The sequence below is a fragment of the Aphelocoma coerulescens genome, chromosome 4, assembly GCF_041296385.1.
Source record: "Aphelocoma coerulescens isolate FSJ_1873_10779 chromosome 4, UR_Acoe_1.0, whole genome shotgun sequence".
Classification (NCBI taxonomy): domain Eukaryota; kingdom Metazoa; phylum Chordata; class Aves; order Passeriformes; family Corvidae; genus Aphelocoma; species Aphelocoma coerulescens.
Window position 1 is genome coordinate 45,254,147 of NC_091017.1, and position 22,432 is coordinate 45,276,578.

The 22,432-nt window shown below is 36.0% G+C and overlaps 1 protein-coding gene across 35 annotated transcripts in view; it reads left to right on the forward strand.

The window, feature by feature from the left end:
• The window catches only part of TENM3 (teneurin transmembrane protein 3), a 1,310,258-nt gene that overhangs the window by 675,269 nt on the left and 612,557 nt on the right, over positions 1-22,432 (forward strand). The window contains exons 1-2 of one of the 35 annotated variants that reach the window (XM_069013808.1): positions 17,903-17,917; positions 18,326-18,391. The exons of 31 other annotated variants lie outside the window; for them this stretch is intronic. The gene's annotated coding sequence lies outside the window, so the exon portion shown is untranslated. Of the gene's footprint in view, positions 1-11,618; positions 11,635-17,842; positions 17,918-18,152; positions 18,241-18,325; positions 18,392-22,432 lie in introns of those variants that run through there. 3 more of the 35 variants (XM_069013812.1, XM_069013810.1, XM_069013807.1) reach the window with 3 other exon arrangements.

Here is a 22,432-nt window from a genome sequence, read left to right on the forward strand (position 1 = left end):
AAAGACAAAATACCTATAAAGAGAAAGTAAATAATTTACCAAGAATCACCAAAATGGTTCTAGATCTTGTGATTCATGTGTTGTATAAAAACCAGCCTTTTGTGGATTGAGAGTTATAGGAATAGGAGACAAAATATGCAGCATGGCATAGTGTCTTTTTACCAGTAGTTGTTTTGTATCTGAACTTAATCAAAGGAGATACAGAGGACTGCAGACCTTTTGTTTAACTTTAACAAAGTTTACAGTTTTTAAATCCTTTCAAAATAAATTATATCACCTGCTCATTCTTTTTAATTCTGCTTATTCCCTACAAGTTATGCACTTCTACAAGCACATTTCTTTCCTTTGATTTCTTTAATTTGCAGTTTTGCCTACTGAATAGGCATCCTAAATGTAATCATTGCAATACAGAATCTGAAAAACAGATGCCAAATTATTGAAGAAAATACTTGGGTTTGTCACAATTACTTCCACAAATAAAACTAAAGCTCCTTTTTAATACTCAACATAAATTCAAGTCTCCAAAACTTGCAGAACTTCCAGTAAGTTGTAGAGTGCCTACAGTATTGTTAAAAAAAAAAAAGCTAAAACTTATGTGGCAGGTAAATCATGTATAAACAATGGATTCTAGACTATTGAGTCTTAATAAAGACAATGTGTTTTCTAAATGCTACTGTTAATATATTTTTTAGATGTTTGTTGCACTTTTTTATTTTTCCATTTTGGTGTAATAGGATAGTTGGGTTCCCTAGTATATCTATTACAGTATATATACACAGTTCCCTAGTATATCCTATTACAGGAGTTAAGTTGTAAGTAAAATGTTGTCTATCAGAATAAAAGCCTTCTGATCTACTGTAGTTCTGGAATAATAAATAGAAGTAGTCTACTTTTAAAAATACATCTACATGCACATTTTATGTGCAATTTAACATATTCAGTACTCCACGCTCAATTCATTCTCTTGAAAGTTTTACTTCAAAAGAATTTCATTGTTTTAAGTGACTAAATTAAAGCTTTTTAGTGTTTCCTGCAATCTCCCAAAGCAGAAATAAAATCAGTTTTAATTTATTTTATTTGCATACACTGTGGATATAATTATTGCTGCAGAGTCTTTTTAATTGTTTTCAACTAGGTGCTTGTCTTTAAGTTGAAATAGACTTCTAATTCTACATTGTTGATATTCCCTTGTTAATTTTGACAAAGCATCATAAATCCAGGTATTTAGGCTTATTGAATTTTGAAATGAGGTGATTAGTTGGAACATGGATGAATGAACTGATGCAAAGCAAAATGAATTTTATGATTTACTGTCATTTACAAGTTCCTTTGGAACTGTTATGCACAAATTGTAAAATGTATTAAGAGGTAAGATATCAGATTTATAATCAACAATGTAAAATTTTCTCAAACAAAAGTATCAGGCAACTGCCCAAAAAGAGTAATTGTTGAATAAGTGTTTGTTATACGCAGTTAGTTTTTATTATAGATCATCTTTTCCTCTCCAACGTTTCAGTAAACAGAAAGGTATCTAAATAGACTTCCAGCACCACTCAGTAATGTTAAACTTCCAAAGATGTTACTATTATAATATGCTTTAAAATACTAATGTATATTACAAGAGGCATACTTAGGATGAAATATCCCATTTATCTTTTTTTTACTTAAAATTTGTAATGGTTATTAGCTGAAGGTAACAGCAAACTACAATAATGTATTCCCTTGATCTCTGGTCATCCATATTTCTATTATTGTTGGTTTTGGGGGGGGGTTAGTAGGTTTTAAGTGGAAAGAATAGACATTCAATAATTTTTCTTGTGTGGTACAAATGCTAAGACATGCAAGTATGAAGTAAAGCATGGATTGTGGTTTTATTTCCAATTAAATACAGACTTGAGTTATTAGAAAAGAAAGCAATAACTTAGCTGTACATTCAGAAACTAAAGTTCAAAAGCCAGAGCCCTTGAACTCTACAGCCTGGTAATTTTGATTTTAGACACATATATGACTTCAAGAGATGAGAGCCCCAAGAACAGTTTCTCTTCATTTGAATTACAATTCAAAGACCAAAACTTTCTGTGAAATTTGAATGAATTGCTGCAGGCCTCTAGAAAGACAAATTGTGAGAACCCTGTGTAGTGGTTCTCCTGTCCTGGTGCAGGAGAGCTTAAAATCAAGCTCTGCCTATTCTTCTAAGACCTGGGTTTTTGTCTGCTCTAAAATGGGAAGTGCAAGAGCTTCACGTTTCCTTACTTCTATAAACCCTGCACCAACATCAAGGCTTGGGCAAATCATTCCAAATTTGCAGCCTCTTTTTTTTCCTGCAAGCCAAGTAACTCTAGATGAAATTTTATGGAGTAGATCTACTTCTAATCTAGAAAGATAGTCTTGATGTGCAACCTTTGCTAATTAATTTCTTTAGATATTTAACAACCATTTATATTTTAATCCTTTTGTTGAATAAAAGTTCCATATAACCACTTGACGTCATAGGTTAATTAGAAAAAATTTTACAGTAAATTTTGTGCTTATGAAAAGATATAAAGATTTCCATATAAAAGTAAAAGTAAATCTTGTTATTTAATATCCTACTTTGGAGACCTTATGGAAAAAAAATTATTCTCTTGCCATGTTTGTAATTCTGCATTTTCTCTCTAGCTTTTTTTTTTAGCTTGGTATAATATTGTCTTGCTACATCTGTCGTAAAACACTAAATACTGCATGGATGCAGAGAAAACTCTGCATGTAGCTTGTTCAAATTCTTACATTGTTTTCTGGTATGAAAGATAATTACAAGGTGATCTTCCTACTTGCAAACAATAATATCTCCTTCCAGTTCTTTTCTCTGCTACTGAAAGCAGAGAGAAGCCAAACCTTATGGCACAATTTTTTTCTTCTGAAATGCTCCATCTCTTATCCTTGAATAATAAAATCACAGAATCGTTAAAGTTGTTCAAGACCTCCAAGATCATCAAGTCCAATCTTTGGCCTTATACCACTATGCCCACTAAACCATATTGAAGTGCCGCATCCACTGGTTTTTTTTAACATTTCCAGGGATGGTGGCTCCACTACTTCCCTCAGCATCATGTTTCAATGCTTAACAACTCTTTCAGCTAACAAATTTTTCCTAACATCCAACCTAAACCACCCCTGGCACAACTTGAGGCCATTTCCTCTTGTTCTATCACTAGTTTCCTGGACAAAAGACCAACCCCTACCTAGCCACATCCTTCTTTCAGGTAGTTGTAGAGGTTAATGGAAATAAATTCCTTAGCTCTCTCTGGGATGGGACCAGTGATATAGCCTCAGGTATGTGACTCACATATGCTCATTAATTAATGCTACATTATTGGCTTGAAATCTGTGCCACCCTTACTCCCATCCTGGTAAATTATGGAGACATTACAGATAATGGCAGGGTTGTTTCTGTTTGCAAAGTAGAGAGGAATCATGATAGACTAGTACAAATAAAGTATGTGGTATATTGCATGGGGTTTTATTAGACATACTGTTAGGACTTGACTTTGTCTTGCTTTTTTTTGCATCATGCGATGAACTTCACTGAACCTGCAGCCTACTGCATATATTTAGATGGATTCTGGTTGGACAAACCATACATTTTTATGCATCTTTAGGGCAAACAATGTTCTATTGGAAATGACTATTCACATACTTTGCATTCTTCCATTTCTGGTGTTATGTCTTCACAATTTTATATTTAATTTAAATTCATGGCAGGAGATTTACTTTGTCAGTATAAGAAAGGTGATGGTGTCTCTGTCTGATTAAATGATCAAATATATTTCCCACAGAGAACAAAGATGCATTTATGGGTGTGAAAGTAATTATTCATAAACTTGAAACTTCTTGTATTTTATTTTTCCTCTTATCAGTGTTGATGTGTTTTCAGTCAAATGTTACTTCAAGATCTGATTTCAAGCTTCCATTCTCAACTTCATTTAGTCATGTTTACCTACACTAATGGGTAACTAATATGAGTCAGTACTATAACAGAAAAAATATTTAATCCTACTAGTGGTTTTATTTTATACCTATTTACCTTGAGGCTTACCTCACATTTATATGACTTTACTACAAGTGGTCTAATGCTTGTTCAGTTAGTTACATTGAAAACTTTAAAGCTTTTAAGAATACTGCACATTTTTACAGCAAAGTACAGGATATTGAGCCCCTCTGCTGTTTAGGGATGAAAATGAGATGTAAACATTACAGTTACTAAGCAATTATCCAGTTGTCAGTTGGGTACAAAGTTCCTTAAAAGCTGGACTCTGGTTTATTCAAATTAAGACTCTTAATTACCTATGTGTGAAGAAAACATGCTCTAATAAGAGTTCCAAGGTTGTTTTTTAAACACCTTGACAGAAAACCGTCATTGGGGTTTTTTTGTGGGGAGGAGTTTGTTCAACCTTTGTTTCAAAGGTGAAAACTGTATCATTATATTTAACTAGCTACCTGCAGTTCATTAGTGGCAGCATCATTAAGTAATACTGGAACATGTGTAGTGGCTAATCTTTCAAGCATTTAGCATTCACGATGACCTCGTTAAAAGTAACAAAGGTCAGGCTTCAGTTCAGCAGAGTAGCCCATTCACCAAGGCGACTGGCATAGCAAAGTAATCTGTGTGTCACTTTTCATTAATCATGCTACTTTCCTCTTCATGAAATTCCAGCAGATAATTGTTACTAAATGCGATTTGCAACACTCTGTGCTGTGGTTGAAGGACCAGAAATAGGCAAACAGATAAAAACATTGTTTAGCTCGCAGGCAGCAAGTGTTTGCTATTCAAAGGTATCAATGCATAAACATTGATTTAGCCATGAGCTGACACTTATAAAGCATTTGCTGTTTCCAGAAAGCCCTGTGGACAGGCTACGTAATATCCAGGGGCAAGTACTTTTACCTGTTTAGCAAGGTTAGATAAATCAGTTTTCATAATGTTAAACTGATTCAGCACTGCCATAGGTCACAACAAAGGACACTAAATTAAACATTTGCACGTGTGGTAGGAAATGTGTTCCCATGTAAGTTTGCTTATGACTATATTGAGCAAGAATTTAATTAACAGTTTTTATACTTTTAGTTAATCATTATTTAGTATTTATTTAATTAATGCCTTTTTCATCTCTCAGAAATTATTTCATGAATCTTCTCTGTGCTCTGAAATTTCTAGGATAAATTTATTTTCATTTCCATCTGCACCTTGTAAACTTCAGAGAAAACTGAGAGGTTTTAGAAACACACCAATGGAATTCCAGAGAAAGAGATTCTTACATGTTTGTCTCATGGCCCAAAGATGCAATTTTGTTCAACACCTGGACAGATTTTTTTCTGTCACAAAAATTAAACTGATAGAGTTTTTAGAACTTGTTTTGTTGTTCCTTAGCAAAAGGCAGAGTTTGATTGCTACTCATGAAATAGGATTGCATTCCCGTACTTGTGCAAAATCTTGATCTTACTGACTTGCAAATTCAGAGAGCAAAACACCAGTGAAGTAAACTACAGTTTTAGTGTGAATGTTTTAGATCACCTACATCACAGAACAACTGGTCATGGAAGTGTTTAATTTACCAGTTTTTCAAATGGGTTTAACTTGTGACTTACAGAAAATAAATTAATGCAAAGTCAAACAAAATTCAGGACTCAAACCTACTCACATCTAAAATATATAGCAAACAAGAATTTACAGCAGTACAATTTCTTCAGCATGTGTTTTTTAAAGGTGACTGGAAGTGCCTGCATTTCTTTTGAAATACCACAGAAGAATACCATTATTAGTTGCAGGCTTCTTATGTTTAGATATAAGTTGCTGTAGAGTTTAGTCAATTCATGATTATTCAGGGTAGTAGTACAGAATAATTCAGATAAAGAAAAGCTATTGACAATGCAAAAAAGCACAAATGAAATTCAAAGAATATATAATATGAGAATGGAAAAAATGTTTAACATTGCTGAAGAACCAATGTGATAAATTATTATGAAAAGTCTTCATTTAAATGGTAAATAGGGTCCATATATATAGCATGATCATTTGCTTTGAAAATGGTGAGTGATGGTACCAGATCATACATAGATCAGATGCATACCACTTCTGATTTGAGCCTAATTTAATCTGAGCAATCAGAATAGGCAATAAAATTAAACGAATCTAAAGTAATAGAGCTATGACACAAAAGTACTGCTTGATGTTAGTAACTCAAATATAAAATAGGTTTCTTGAATTTCATAGAACACAGTTTTCTCAATAGGGCATTTCTAAGCATATTTACAATATATTCTCTTCAGGAGATTTTGTTTTCTGAAAAATATATCCTTTTTCTAGTATTGGGCCATGACAGAATTTACATCTTTCCAGATGCAGATGTGCCTGTTTTGTATTTAGTAACCTCACCTAAAAGAAAATTTTTTTTGGTATAAAAGACATTGGACAATTAATTTCTATTCGTGCCTATGAACTTCTATCACATTCCCACTCAGCCATCTCTTTTCCAGCCTGAGAAGTCCTGGTTTACTAAGTAAATTCTTGCATGGAAGCATTCATTCTTGAATAGTGTCCAAATGGGATACTGTTGCAGTATTTAATTCCAACTTAAGTGCCATCTGCTAGTAGAATATTCTCTGCCAACATTTCTCTCCACCTCTTAATAAGAAAGGTAGTACTGTCTAAAAACCAAGAATGGGTTCTCAGGTACTTTCTAGCATATGTCTTTTGGCTTCTCCAGCAATTGGTAAATTCAGTTTTATTCAAAGGGTCTGCTATTTGCTTTTATTTGGAGCAGTTGGGTGCTAAAGGTTTATATTTTGCAGCATAGAACATTATCTCTGCTGTGCATGAACTGTTTTCAGTATTCAACCTGTGGTCAAGCAGCATGAGCAACATTCAATAGAACATCGTGTTTCTAAGAGGAATTAACAAAAATCTTATGCAAGTGTTAAAGGCAAGAAGAGTTCAGAGAGTCTGGATTTTTTTTTTCTTTTATATATTTCATTATCAAAATATCTGGCAATTCTCACTTGCTAATTCTTCAGAAGTTGTTGAGGTTAAAAAAAATCCAACAGGCACCTAGGCAATAGCTGACTGAATAGTTATGCCATTCATTTACTGCTTTTGGCTTTATGGCATGTGGAAGAATGAAGGTCGGAGGTGAACTAAAAAGTGTTTTCTTTCATAATGGCTTCTGGCATAGATTTCCTAAGGCTAATTTAAGGGATCTTAATCTAAACTGAAGCATTTGTATGACTGCCTACATCAGCCCAGTCCAGTGTGCTATTTTAAGTTTATAAATATCTGTGTACATGCATACAGTTCTGCAGAACTGAACTTTTTCCCAGATACAAATGCAAATTACAAAAGTATAGTACCTTTAGCTAGTATAATATAGCAGATTGATTCTATATTATGTGGAACATCTTGCCATGGATTACTTTAGATACACGAATTTTCTGTGGTTCAAAAAACCTTCTGTAACTTGCAGAAGGCTGGGAGCATCATATAGGATAGTGTTCCGATGTTCTCACCCACAGCTCTTCCACTCTTGGAAGCAGGATTCATGAACAGCCTTCCTTAGAAGACTTTTACAAGAGAGGTAATATGGTAATGAATGATGTAGATTCATTTTTGCAGTGCTGAATTTTCTCCTTCATAGCTGTCGCTATCAAAATTGCATTTCATGCTTCCCCTTCTCAAACAATCAGGGAATGCTACTTGTTAGTAAGTAATCTTGCATATTGACATCCCTGTAATACGATGATGTTTGAGGGTGTATAATAGGTTAACTTTGGAGAGTAACTTTTAAAGCTTCTAATGGTAGAGATGAAATTTTAGGTCAGAATGCAGGAGAGGGTAGTATGTGAAAACATTGCCAATTGCCATTGCCTGTGGAACTCAACTGACTCAACTTTAGGAAAAGTTTTATCTGGGTTTCTCCCTGACCACAGAAGCAGTTTTTATCTCAGAGGAGTTACAAAGAATATTTTTAAAACATAAATAGTGCTGAGATTTTGAGGAGATGTAAAATGGACATGTGAATAGATTATATATAAGGAGATCTGGTGAGTGCCAAGTGTCAGATATGTGCTCAGCCAGAAAATGCATGGCATAGTTTTAGTGCTTAGTCAGAGGGTTGGGATGCATGAAACAAATTTACATTTTCAGAATGGCAATGATACTACATCCAGGTGGATATTCAAATAAGATAGGGATAACTGATTTGTTTTTTCTTCAGAAGGTATTAAATAGTTCTTTAAAAATGCTCATATTTGGAGATCCATGTGTTTCAGTAGGAACTACGTTTGTGCAGTATTTTGCAATATTTTTGTTGTCCCTCTGTCCCAACAAGGTAAATCTTTCTCAGAAAACTGTAACAAAAGAGGAAGAAAAATTTCAACAGAGACAGCTTGGCATTTGCACAAGCTGGAACAAAGTGGCTGGATGTACTTAGTGCTATACAAGTGTCAGAGATGCCATTCAGAAACTTCTGTAATGCACAACTGAAGTCCTAGCTTTGAATTTACTGATTGTACCACTGCAACCCTATCTAGGCTGATGGCCATGAAAAAGAAAGGTAGGCTATAAATACACAAATATAATCTTGTTTATTATACTTCTCCTAATTAGTAAATGCAGAGAAAAATCATAAAATGAATTAAAATTAATTGAGATTTATAAGTAACTGGATCAAACTAAAACTCATTTTTAGACACATAAGACTCCTTGGCATTCTTTAAAAAGAAAAAGATAAAAAAATTTGCAGTGAATTATCAAGGACCTGGAAAATAAATCCTTGAACTACAACCTTTTCTGGTCAAGTTCAAAGAAAAGAACTGCAGAAGACTGTGCAATTTCTCTCATGACATCTGTTTTTGAACACATTGTGAATAGAAAATCCATTTGCTTTACTCTAAGTAGGAAAGTTTACTGGTATGGTCCACAGAAGGAAATGATGACCACAGTCTTGGTAGAAATGGTAGATGGAAAATGATATTTCAAAGTTGATGTGTTCATATGTTTTTGATTCAGAAACTCAGAGGCAGAAATCCCTTTTTTAATTGTTTAATTTAACTGTTCAAAATAAACGTAGTTGTGCTCATCATCTAGAATTTCTAAAAAACAAATAAACATTTTGTCTAATAAATTTTAATAGCTACATTTGTTTTAAAGGGGAACAATATGGAAAATATTCTATTTTCATTAGATGCAACAATCAAATATTTTAATAAGAAGCATTAAATTTTCATATAAGAAAAAATTTCTGTAGGGAAAGTGAAAAAAGATTGATGATTCTTTTTTTATCAACTTTTTTTCCCCCTCTCTGCAACCCAAAGAACAGCTTCCATTTTAATTTTCAAGAAAATTCAGTTGAATACTGTAAAAGATCTTCTATGAAACATCTCACTTTTTTTCACTTACCAGGTGGAATTTTAAGCTTTTTAGAGTAGAATGGTCTATCAGTGCTGTATCAATTGGGTTTTTTTGCATCAGTTCCCCAGGACCAGGAAATGCTGCAGCCTTTTCTTTATTCTAGTTTGATAACTCTTAGAATCATGAACTGTCAATTGCAAGTGCTCTGTAAGTTATTGCCAGACAGTGAAAACCTTCACGCTTTGGTTTCTGTCTAAAAATATGAGTCATTTCACTGCAGTCATGTAGGGTTTTCTTTCATGCTAAGGACATGTTCACTTATTTGACAAACAATCAAGTTTTTGTGAGCTTCAGAGATAAAGCAATTTCAGAAAAAGCAAACTGAAGATTTTTAAAATTATTTTTCTGACACAAGTACATACAAAATTACTTTTTGTTGTTAAGAACACATACAAAGTGCATTGAGGAAGAAGTTACCTAGTCAATTTAAAACTAAAAAACAGAGATGGATTGGTGTAAAAATGATATTTTTAAAATTAAGTGGTTTGCATATGCATTTGTAAACATGCATTAATAGTATTATATGAAAAAAGTACCTGCTGAACCTTTACCTGGCCATATTATTTATTTAGAGTCTTTACTGATGTCCTTTGCAAGCTAGTTTGTGGTTTTGCTTCTTTTGTGAATTATAAGGTAAACAATAGCTTGTAAAAGTAAATAATGTCTCCAGTCAGTGCACTAGATAGCTATTATTTATCCAAGATCTCACTTCAGCTATGGAATTTTAAAAGTTGCACTACTGTAACAACTACAATAGTTCCTTTAATTATACTGTAAGTAAAACAGAAATTGCATGACCACTTTTTCTATCAGATTTATCTGCGGGCTATAATGATTTAAGGAGCTTTTACTGTACTGTAGTGGCAAAGACTATTTTATTCATTTAAAGACTATAAAAAAGACAACTGTAGAAGTATAAAACCACTTTATAAACATCAGCATTATAGAATAAGTAGATTTCCATCAGCAAATAACATAGCATTATGTAAATTTTTTTTTCCCAAAAAACAAAATCTGTTTTTTTCAGTGTTTCTTTCAGTTTTGGATTATTAACATACATCTTTCCTAACTTTGGTGGATAAACAGCCTTGGCTTGTATAGCCATTTCTGATACTGTGACTTAGAGCTTTAATTTGATTCTGATCCCTCAACACACATCATGTGTTCAGAGATGCATAAATTTGAATTTGGAGGTTGCCTGCTGACTTCTAAGTAAATAGGAATTTATGCAGGCACCAGCATTCTAATAATTATTTTGTTGGTTTTCTTGCTGGATCACATTTAAAAAGCACAAGAATAATCTGAGAAGTAAGTATATGTGCAAATATATTACTGTAAAAAATTGTATGGCTTTTATCTCTGTAAACTATAGATTATAAAATTGTTTTCATTATTTCAGAGACTGTGGTAACATCTCTGGCTGGGACATCAAGAGCCTATCAAAGTTTTCTTTGTAAAAGTGTCTAAAAGACAGATCAAAAGACATTCACCCTGTGTGTGGCATTGCTTTCAGATTCTCCCCTTAGGTAATGAAGATTTTATCTCAATAAAAGATCCTATCTCTGAAATCTGCTGGAGTTACAACTCCTTGGTTTCTGGTTCCTCCGTAGTTTTTCACAGTTTTTTAGTTCACTTTTGCTCACACCTCTGTTTTCTTTCATAGTAGAATCTGTTTTTCAAGAGTTTGTTTCCCATTGAAGCTGTGTGTAGCCCAAAAAGGATAGTGGTGTTTGGATCCTCCCTTTCCCGGGCATCATCCCATTCTCCTTGCCAACACTGCTTTCTTTTCTGCATCCCAGTCTCTCAGGTTCAAAGAAAATTGCTCATCTTTTTCGTGTTATCCTTGTCTCTTGTGTGCATCCTGGCTGTCTCTTAATAGAAAGATACATGTTGTACATATGAGCTACTTAAGCAGGATTAAAAATCTTTAAAGCCAACTTCAGGAATCTTTACTAGACATCCTCCAATGTTCACACATTGCTTTTACTGCATCCTTCCAAAGAGTCAAGCCCATCTGCATAAATTCCTTACCTGGAAACATAACAATTTTAGGCAACTATCAGACAGTAACAATAATGAGTTGCTTTAACATTTTCCCACTTCCAGTTACTTTTTGAACTACTTTTTTTTTTTTCCAGCAGAAATCCCCCTTTTTCCATCACAACTCCTGCACACAGAGAAGCAAAAAACAGGTACCTTCATAGCTTATTCTGTATTAGTGTGGTGCTTCCTCTCCTAATGGGATTTCTCAGTTTTCTTTAGGTAGCTTTAGTTCACTTACCCATCACAGACTTTGGTCAAAATTGCTTTAGGATATGCTTTCTGCCTAAAAATTAAGAATTCATTAATGAAATCTAATTTTTTTTTAAACAAGCTCAAGGGTCATAATGACTTTGGTATATATAAATTGTGCACAAAACTGATATAAGTAGCTTCTGTCATCTTGTCTATGACAATTAAAGACCTGCCGCAGCTAATTACGCCACATACCCGTGATGTACAGCTTCTTTAGTTTCCTTTCTTCTTTACCTTGACAGAATTCTTTTAACAGAAACTTAGTGTCAGTTATGTTCTTTTTTTGAACATGCTACTAGAACATGTATTTTCAGATAACTGAAAACTACTATATGTAGAACAAAGTCTTATTTTATTGTGTGCGGATGTAGTGCTTTGCAAAGGTGAGAAAGTCTAAACTTAATGTGAATCTGTTCAATGTTCAATGTTATTGCTCTCATCCCTTTCCACCTTAAAATGATTTTTTCTTTAGAGGGCACTTAAACAAAATAAGATGCTTTCTATGCCATAAGATCCTAGCAATGTCTTCTCTCATTACTATAATTATATATGTATTTCCCCTATATAAGGGGAAAATTTTAATGCACAACCGTTTATCACAAGAGACATCAACAAACTTATTCATATTAGGACATGAACCAATTAGCCCTGTGCATTCCATATGAATAGTGCTGTCACGTGGTATAAATATAAAATAGAAATACTGTGATATACACTGAAATCTTACCAGGCTCAAACAAGTATCCTAATTGTGCAAGTAAAAAGAACTGCTGTAACAAGGGGCATTGGTGCCTTCAGGCAAGTCTTTGATTCTATACCTTTCCATCTTGTAACATTGTACACTGAATATCCTTGTAGTCTTTCTCAGCACAACCTAAAAAACCTCAAATAATTACAAAAGGCAAGAAGAGTATTACCTTAGCTGCCATTGTACAACAGATTGTCCTGCTGCTGGTATCACTTAGAAATTAGGTGGACAATACTAAAATAGTCATTCTTGCGAAAGTGACTGAACATACTTAAAGAAAAGAATTTATAACGGCTATCAAAATGGTGTTTTGGTAAATAAATCTGGTCTTCGATAAATACATTTATTTGCAGATTAAATATTAGAGTCACAATCCTTAATGAAGTGTCAGTAAGTGACCTCCTGTTTTCATGACAGCCAATGCAGCCAGAACATCTGTCTTGGGGTGATTTTATGATAATACTGTATTCCCCTATCATCTGCTTCATGCCCAGAAATGGGTCCTGCAGCTTTAAGCTGGATACGAGGAAAGCAGGGGGGCAAAGCCAGGAAAATTCCTCAGCTCGGTTTGTGTTCAAGCTCACACACACTCCTCCCCGTTCTCACTGCTGCAGAGCCGAGAGAGTGGATCCCTGCTTTTAGCCAGCCTGTTAGCTGAGGCAAGAAATGACTGCATACTGGCATACCTAAGTCCTCCCATAACTTCTTCTTCTGGAACAGTTTGGCCTGGCTCTGATCTAAGAACCAGATCAGCGGACTCTGTGGACCAGCAGGGAGGCGTGGGGACACCGCATCCCAGGCTTGGACCTTGGGAGGGGCCGAGCCAGCTACAGAGGGAACTTTAAATCTACCAGCTTCCTCCACACCAAGGAGATTTAATATCTTAGCAGTTATTCTTTTCTCTTTTCTTCCATACCCTGCAGGCACTTTGTTTGTTAAATAAATAGGTTTTTTCACTTTCATCCAAGAAAATTCCTTTTACATCAGTGGTGAAGGGAGTGCTGAAACCTGCCTTTTCTTTAGAGGAGACGTTCATTTCAGGACATTTCCTCCTAAATTTGTCTCAAACCGAGACAACATCCAGTACAAAAATCCCTCTGCAGGGTGAGCTTTGAATATAAGCAGTGCTGTCCAATGTGTTTTGAATTCTCCTTTGCAAGGGCAATATTACATAAGTTCAACATGCCTTGATAGCCTGGTGGTATGCAGAGCAAGCAGAGAAACCTGACAGAACTCTGATTTCTTATTAATTTTTAGCCAATTTAACAAGTTCGTTCCAAAGCCCTGAAGTGTTTGGTCCCTTTTAAAAATAATATATCAGAATTTTGACCATCAAATAACTCTCAAAGACATCCAGTTTTATTCAGTGATGCCAGCCAGATGCTGTACAACTCAATAAGCGGATCAGCTCAAGTGGGACCTGACATATAATGGGTTTGAACTACATTGACTAGTGACTAAAAACCTGTGGGTGTTTGACTGATAAAGTATCATTGCCAGTTCTCAAAGATATAAAAAATGTTTGTTTGGGTTTTTTTGTTTGTTTGTTTTTTTATTTATTCTTGTGCAGCTTTTTTGAACATAGGAAGGGTACGGGATTTCTTCTTTCTTCTTTTTTTCATAGGTTTAATGAGAGCTGGAACATGTAGAACTATGTACAGAGTTTTCAGCAGAGTGAAAACAGCTAAAATGACAAAACTTCAAAGTTCTAAAATCAAGTGATCAGGATTTACAAATACTAGAATTAAATTTGTCCATGTAAATTTCAAATAGGTGGTTTTTATATATCATATGCTACAATCCTCAGCTATTCCTTCTTTTTTTCCAGATCATCCCTTATTCAGACCACAGGAGCAGGCTGGGATGACCAAACAGCTTTTTCAATCACCCTGGCACAAAGAGTGGTCCAAGGCATTTTGGACTATATAGTTGTTACCCTGTGAGCTTTTGTGTGATACTTATGAGTTTTACACATTACTATCAATTTCATTTAAAACCCCACCTGTGGGGCAGTAGATAATTATCTATAATTGTCATAGGAACCAGAGCAGATGGATGAGGCTGGGTCAAAGACTCAGAAGCAAAATGAGTGATTTACAAGGAATCCTAGTATAGATTATTCACATTTACTCCAGAAAGTGCAGTGCTTAAAAATTCTCAAGTCTGCTATGGTTTTATTCATGTGCTCTTATCACCACTACTATGATTCTGATGGCATTGCACAGGAAACTGGCCTCATAAGAGCTTGAGATTTCATGTTCTTGTGCTCTTTGGCTGGCAGCACATACAGCCCATCTTGATCTACGGGTCAGTCTTGTCTATCCATATGAAAGCTAGTGAAAAGTAGCAGCTTCCCTTTTAGCTACCTCACAGATAAAAATATTCATTTGAGAATTTTGAGTGCCTAGCTTGGAGTTAAAAACTTCAGCAAGACTCAGAAGTCCAGACAGTTATATTGTTTCAAGGATATGTCTAAAATTCTGTGTCAAACAGGCATAGGGACTAAAGTAAAAGAATCCAGTGATCTGAGAATACAATTTAAGATGATGAGCCCTATTTGTGCAGAAAATCAGAATCGTATAGGTCTTTATATGTTCATGACACAGCTTAATTTACAACCATGGAAATGTTTGAAGTTGTGAATCTTCATCATTCTTTAAATTGACAACAAAGTTTCAAGCCAGCTCCACGGATCCAGAAACAGGGAATACACCACTTGGTATCAATTTTGAGAAATACATTTTAGAGGATGTGCAGTACCCTGTAGGAAGTCTGTGATAGGATCTAGAATCCATTTCTACACGGAAAAGGTTTAATAAATGGAAAAGTCCTTCTGATAGCATCTGCTTTTTTTATTACACATTTTGCAAATTCTGCGAGAAATCTGAGAGGCATCTAATGACTAACAGCACCCTGCACTAAGTGATCCCCATTCATGCCCAGAGCACATTCCTTGCTCAGTGAGGCAGAAGAGCTTTGGGAAAAACAGTATAGGATCATGCAAATATGGAATATATCAAAATGCAGATACCCAAGAAAGAAAAATCTCATTTCTCAGAGTTTGCTTTTACAACTGCAGTAATTTTCCTTGCAATCTTTTTTACTTTGGTTTGAGCTTTTCCTGTTCCTACAAAAGAAAATGGTGACTGAAAGTGGTTAGGTGTTGTTGTGAAAAACATTAGGTTTATTTTTTCCCTTATCCTCATTCTGGTGGAAAGGGGCAGCACATAAGGAACAGGTTGGTTTCACTTCTTCAAGCTTCAATAAAAGATACAGAATTACATAATGTCATAATCATGTTTTCAGTCTAGCTATCAGAAAACAAGCTCTCAGAACTATTTTGAGATTTGTGCCGTTGTTCACATGGTAGTGGGCTTTGGTTATATTACAAATGATGACCACTAAATTACCATTACAACCCAGCCAAAGACTACAGAAAATGAGCATTAAAACAATACTGGTTAATAATAATTACATAAAAGTGATTTTGGTAATGAATTTAGTTTCTGCTGACTTGCTAGATAACCATATGGTTAACTTCAGAATCAGTCAAGAATTTCCTTGGACTTTACTTAACAGGGTGACATACAATTTAAGTACATGAAGTGTGATAAATACAAGCTGTCTTGAGAAGATCGCTCTGTTGACTTAGATAATGATTGAATAAGAGAAGTGTAATAACAAATATGTGCACAAATATTTCTACTTTAAAGTAGAAATCAAGCCAGCCTGTTAGAATTAGAAACAGAAAGTTTAGTATGGTTAACACTTTCCTTAGTTGCATACAGTAAGCAGAAGCAGTGTCATGCACACAGAAAAACATCATGCTTGCTACAAGCCACAGGGCATAGGCAACCAAAGATACAGTTTCTGTATTTCACTACTGGTTTACACCTTTAACGGATGCAAATGGAAAGCTGAATGTTGTATTACTCCTGTGGTACACAAGGATGCCGCTTTAGTCAGACTGAATACCACCCTATGAGCCTATTTTCATTTCAATTTTCTTATAAGACAGTTTAAAAATTTGTGTCTAATGATGAGAAGGAGATGCTTTTGCAGATCACTGCTTGCCTAAAAGGACAGTTTCACCATCATTGTTCAGATTCCTTTACTTTAAGTCTAAAGTGTAAACTAGATGTTTTACTGCATTGTCTAGACACAGAGGTCTCTACAGAAACAGCAGACAGAAAAGAAACACTGAATTTCTAGTGAACATTTTCTATCCACATGATTGCTTTGCAACAGCAATTGTAGTGATGTGGTCCTTAATCATGACTCATAAAGCTGGGATAGCCTCCAAACCAGAAGTGTGGTACTTGACTGTCAACAGCTGGGTTACCACTATAAAAATGACTGCCAGGTTCAACTTGACCACTTTTGCAAAGTTAGGTTGATGACAATTTTTTCTACTTTTCCAAGCCTTCAGAAGAATCTTTCCCACTAAGTGCTGATGCTTCAAAGACATACAGTTAACTAAGTACCAGTCTGACTTTGGGCTGTGACCATATTTATCAACAATAGGAAGTAAACAAAGCATATTTATGATTAGAAGTAATCTTTAAAACAAATTTTAAAAGCACTAAGTCTGCTACAAGTTTGCCAATGAAATACTACTGCCAAAGTTTGTGGCATTAACGTTCATGAGTAGATTATAGTAATAACAACTTTACTCAAATGTTTCAGCTTTCCACCATTTCTGGAGACAGGGAATATGTTGTGTTTTGCTAAAGGATACTTCTGCAGCCAGAGAACACAGTACTGCTGGAAGGCTGTGTGCCAGTGTCTTCAAGTTCCTTCAGTGCTCAGTTCAAGCAGATGAGGGGGGGAAAACTTCAATCTAAACTTAATTCTAGTAAAGTATTTCAATTAAGGTATTTTTAAAAATCAAAGGGGATTTAAACAGCATTGACTAGACTAATTATAAAGGTGGTCAGTAAAAGTGGCATGTACAACTACACATTATCAAAATTAATAATTTTTCCTCAGTTTCAATATTCAGGTGAAAATGGGTAAAAGAAACCACAAGAAAAACACACCAACAAAAAAGACAAAAAAAACAAACAAACAAAAAAACAACTAAACAAAAATAAATAACCCACAGGAAAACAAATAAGCAAAACCAACAAAGCAAAACAAAAAGTAAAATAGAGAAAAAGGGTAGAGTTTTCATAGATTCCAGAAAGAGGATGCATGAGAAATGGATGTGGCCCAGAAAGGGAGATGGGCATAGGCTCCCATGGTTGCAAAGAGACCTGAAACCCTGAATAAGATTGCAGCTTAGAAAGAAATCTCCCAGGTGCAGATTCATTCTTTCATCAAGTTACCTCAGCTGGTGAGCATCAGAAAAAGATACTCACGTCTTCCCCAACATCCCAGTGATCCAGAGAGACAGCACTACATTGCAGTAAACGGCCCTATTGCAAAGTCCGGTGGGTTTTGGTTTTTTTTCTTTTTTTTATCTATAAAGACTCTAAGGGTATTACCCTACCCTGACTTGCTTTTCTTGGTGAAGAAAAGTAACCTTAACGAGGCCTTTACTTTCCTCCCCTTAAAGTACTAGCCAGCCAGCCCACCCAAGTGGGGAAGTGCTCATTTGCTGCTCTTCTCTGGTTTACTGTTGTTTAAGCAGTGCTCCAACAGCTGGTGAATTGATTCACAGGTGCTAAATACTAGCACAGAAAAGCTGTAGTAGCCTTGCTTGAGCTTCTTCCTGATTGTAAAGTCAGGGAACTTTTCAGGTTTAATGTCTTTGGTAAGTTAAGCTGTGTTAAACTGCATGCTTAAATCTAAGGGGGTGAGATGTGTTTATGTTTGAAGACATCATATTTGTTTTGCAGGTTTGCTCATCTGTTAGAAAATGATCTCTGACAAGGTGCTCTTTTTGTCTGTGAGGGTCATTGAAGGTAGGCAGTAGAGTCGCCTTTATTTTGTGAAGCAGAACAGGGAAGGGTAGGCTAAAAATTGCATTCTAATGCGATGTTATTAAGCCCCATATGTTGCAGCCCACAAAAAGATGGTGTTGAAGAGAAATGTGCCGAGTTTATTGGGGAAAGAACAGATAGCCATAGAAAGAGAGAAAGAGCTACTTTTTTTAAGTTTATAGTTGAGGCTACAGCAACCTTATGATTGTAGACAGAAATGCTGATACAGGAGCTTTTTGCAGTGAAGTGGACTTAATGTGGAAAACAGATAACAGGCAGATTTTTCTTAGAGTACAAAATATGTTGTGGTCCCTCGTATTCTATATATGTGAAATTGAGGGGAATTTGAGTCTGTCAGCAGAGAGGTCATGGAAAGGAACTGGAATTAATTTCAGTGCTGGTTTCACTTGCACATGCTGTAGACTATCAGCGTAGTACATAATACTTCTCAGTCTACCTGTCTGCTTCTCAGAAAAGAAATGCTACCTGTCATTTATTTTCCTATTATGATGTTTAGGAAGTATGGCAAGGGAGCCCTATATTAAAAAGATATCAGTAGAAAAGGAAGTGTAATGATCATTCAGATTTCTGAAAAAAACATCCTTTAACATAGCTTTTGTGTTCTATAGCAGAAGGGGGAGGGTAGGGAAAGGCTACAGCTCAATCCAGATCCTGTACTTTTAGCTGTAATTTATTTTCTCCCATAGATAATCCCATGATCAGTTGGATTCCCATATATACCCTTAGTTGCAAAGCTTGAGTGTATACCTTACCAGCAAGAAAAAGATAGATTTGTTTGTTGGGTTTTGTGAATTTGCTACTTGCAGGGTAGATAATTTTTCTTACAATATGATTTGTTGATATATGGTGATGAAACTGGCCTGTTTTAGATAACTTCTCTAAAAAGGAATAAATACCCAGACACTGATGGCTGGATCACTGCTTTCAGTACTAGGCTGCTGCAGTATATAGCATTTTGAAGAGTCATCTGTTTTTCTTTTTTTAAAGTTGTGTATCATCACTTATAAATCATTACTACCAAAATGCCCTTAAAATTCTTCCTACAATTTTTGCCTGCACATTTACAGTGATACTGCCTTTAATTACAGGACACAGGCTACTTCTTAGCAAATCAATGCTATTTTAAGTGCTCTTTGTAATCTTAAATAAATGTATAACATCTATTCAGTACAGTATAAAGGACTTCTCCAGATGGCTTGATCATGACAGATAACCTTATTTATTGTTATGACAGTACAGTGGCAAGCTGCACCTGTGGTCTCTTCCCCGGTCTGTCTTGCAGGCTTCTATTTCAAGTAAAAAACCTTACCAACACTTTGGCAGGATTGAATATAGCAGTTGACCTAACTTCAGGCTGAAGCTATGCTCTCAAATTCTTGCTCCAGTTTCCTGTCAATCACTCCATTATTCATCCTTTATACAATCTTTACAAGTGTTTTCTTCAGATAGAATATGCCACCATTTCTTCTTTTACTTTACCGTTCTTAGTCTTAATACTACGACACTGCTCCCTTTGCTGATAGGATGAACCTGGTGAGCCCAACTGTAAATTTTGATTTTGTCTCAGTGACACATTTCTGTAAGTTTTTGTGACAAAGATCAAAGTTACAAAGGGTATCTCCCTATAAAGACATGTGTTATCCATTCCCTGCAGAAACGCATCACAAGTACAGGAAAGGTTGATCACAATAGGTTCTCTTGCCCAGGTCAGTGGAACATGCAGGTGGCTGAGCTGCAGGGGGTGGTGATAAGGCTATATAACATCAGGGAAGCTGAGAAGGAGTTAAATAGCTGTTTCCAAGTACAGTCTGCAGTGAACCCAGAGCCTGCAGCCAAACAGCTGAAAACTTCCCCCAACAGCACACACACAGTAGGAAGGGGGCCAGTAATACATAAGAATGGAAGCTTGCAATGGGAAGGACCAGCAGGAGAAAGACACTTCCTTGAAGCCTGAGGTGCCCTTACAGAACCCATTCACTGCTCTGCAAACTGAAGAGGAAAGACCTGTCACCTCAGGAGAGCTGCTGGGGCTGAGTAATGCAGTCCAATCTTCTCCCTGTGCAACAGCCACTGCAATAAGAGGCTACAGGTAGGAAATAGCAGGTGACTCTTCCGAGAGCTATAGAGGCACCCATTTGGCAACCTAAAGTGGTCTCTAGAGAGGTGTGCTGCTCCCTGCAGCTCATATCAGGGATGTCACCGAGAGACTGTAAAGCCTTACACTGTCTCTTGGCTGCTATCCACTGCTGTTGTTTCACGTGGGCAGCAGTGATACAGCCAGGAGCAGTCTGAGGAGTATCAAGCAGGATTACAGAGTTGTGGAAGCAGCAGTAAGGGACTCTGGAGCACAGGCAGTTTTTTCACCAATCCTGCTGGTCAGAGGAAAGGGGTTTGAAAGGGCTAGCTGACTCCAGTGAATTGACAAATGGTCACAGGACTGATGACACAGCCAGGGGTCTGATATACCATGGGACTCAGTTTGAGGAACCTGGTCTGCTGGGGGCCGATGGAGCCCATCTATCAGAGGAAGAGAACTGCATCTTCATTCATACATTTGTCAAGATAATGAAGGCTTTAAATGCACCTTTCCCGGCAAAGGGAATTTTAATCCATTCCACTCCTACCAGCTTGATGCCAGTGCCAGCAATAGATGCCCAGAAGCCTGCACAGGTATCACAGATCAGCAGGAGAGCACCTGAAGAGTAGCACAAAAGAATTGCAGCTGCTCCCGTCAGCAAGTTTCCTTCATTGGGGGCACAATTTAAATGCCTCTATGGAAGCACGTGTAGCATGGGTTTAGACGTGTGTGTGCCTGTAGGGATATGATCTTCCTGGCATCACAGAAATGTGTTGGGGTGGCTTCTGTGGCTGGAATGTTGGAATGGAAGGATATAGGCTCTTTAGGAAGGACAGATATGGGAGACCAGGAGGTGGTGGTGTTGCCCTCTCTATGACCAGCTGGAGTGCATGGAGCTCTGCCTGGGGACAGATGAGGAGTCAGTCAAAAGCTTCTAGGTCAGGATAAAGGGAGCACAGGGACAGATGAAATTATAGTGGGGGCCTGCAACAGGCCACCTGACCAGGAAGACCACGCATATGAAGTGCTTTACAGACAGATAGGAGCAGTCCTATGTTTAGAAGACCTGGTTCTCATGGGGCGCTTCAACTACCCTGATATCTGCTTAAGGGACAGTGTAACAGAGCATTAGAAATCCAGGAGGTTTCTGCAAATACATTCCAGATCATAACTTTCCTCTCTAAATGGTAGAGGTGCCAACAAGGTGTCCCTGCCCATGGCTAGAACAAGGTGGTCTTTCACATCCCTTCCAACCTAAACCATTCTGTGAGCATGGCAGCATGACTCTGTACAAGTGACCACAACACTGCTTAAAACATAGTATTCTCTCAAATTTAAGCAAGCCCAGGTACTTCATATATAACCTCAATTGTTTCTACACAACCATGTTTCACTCTCATTATCTCTCTTGCATCATTTTTCCAATGCTGCCTTAATCCCTTCCTTTCTATGAGATTTTTTGTTATCATTTTAATAGCTTTTTTGAACATAAAATTCCAACAAGTGAAAGAAACCTGTTAATCAAGCTGACATCAGACAGCCAGAAATTTTGCAATTAGTAGTTCTTTTACTCTTGTCTTATTAACTCTTGGAATTTCTATATTGTATTTTATCTGTGATGATTTTTTTCTAGCAAAGTTTTGTCCAATCAGCTGTAATGATATCAGCCAGCCCAGTTGAAGAACAATAATTATTTTTAAAATATTGCCTCCTTTGTCCCTCAAAATTAATAAATATTTTTATATTATCATGATATAATAATATAAGAATAAGACCATAATGTTCTTAAGTTCTTCAATTTTTAACTATGTAAGAATATAATAAAAAGAAATCAAAACTTTCCCAATCAATAATGAAGAAAATAAAAATTTTGTTATAATTTGTCTTTTTTCTGATATGATCCTGTGAATAAACACAGAAATTGA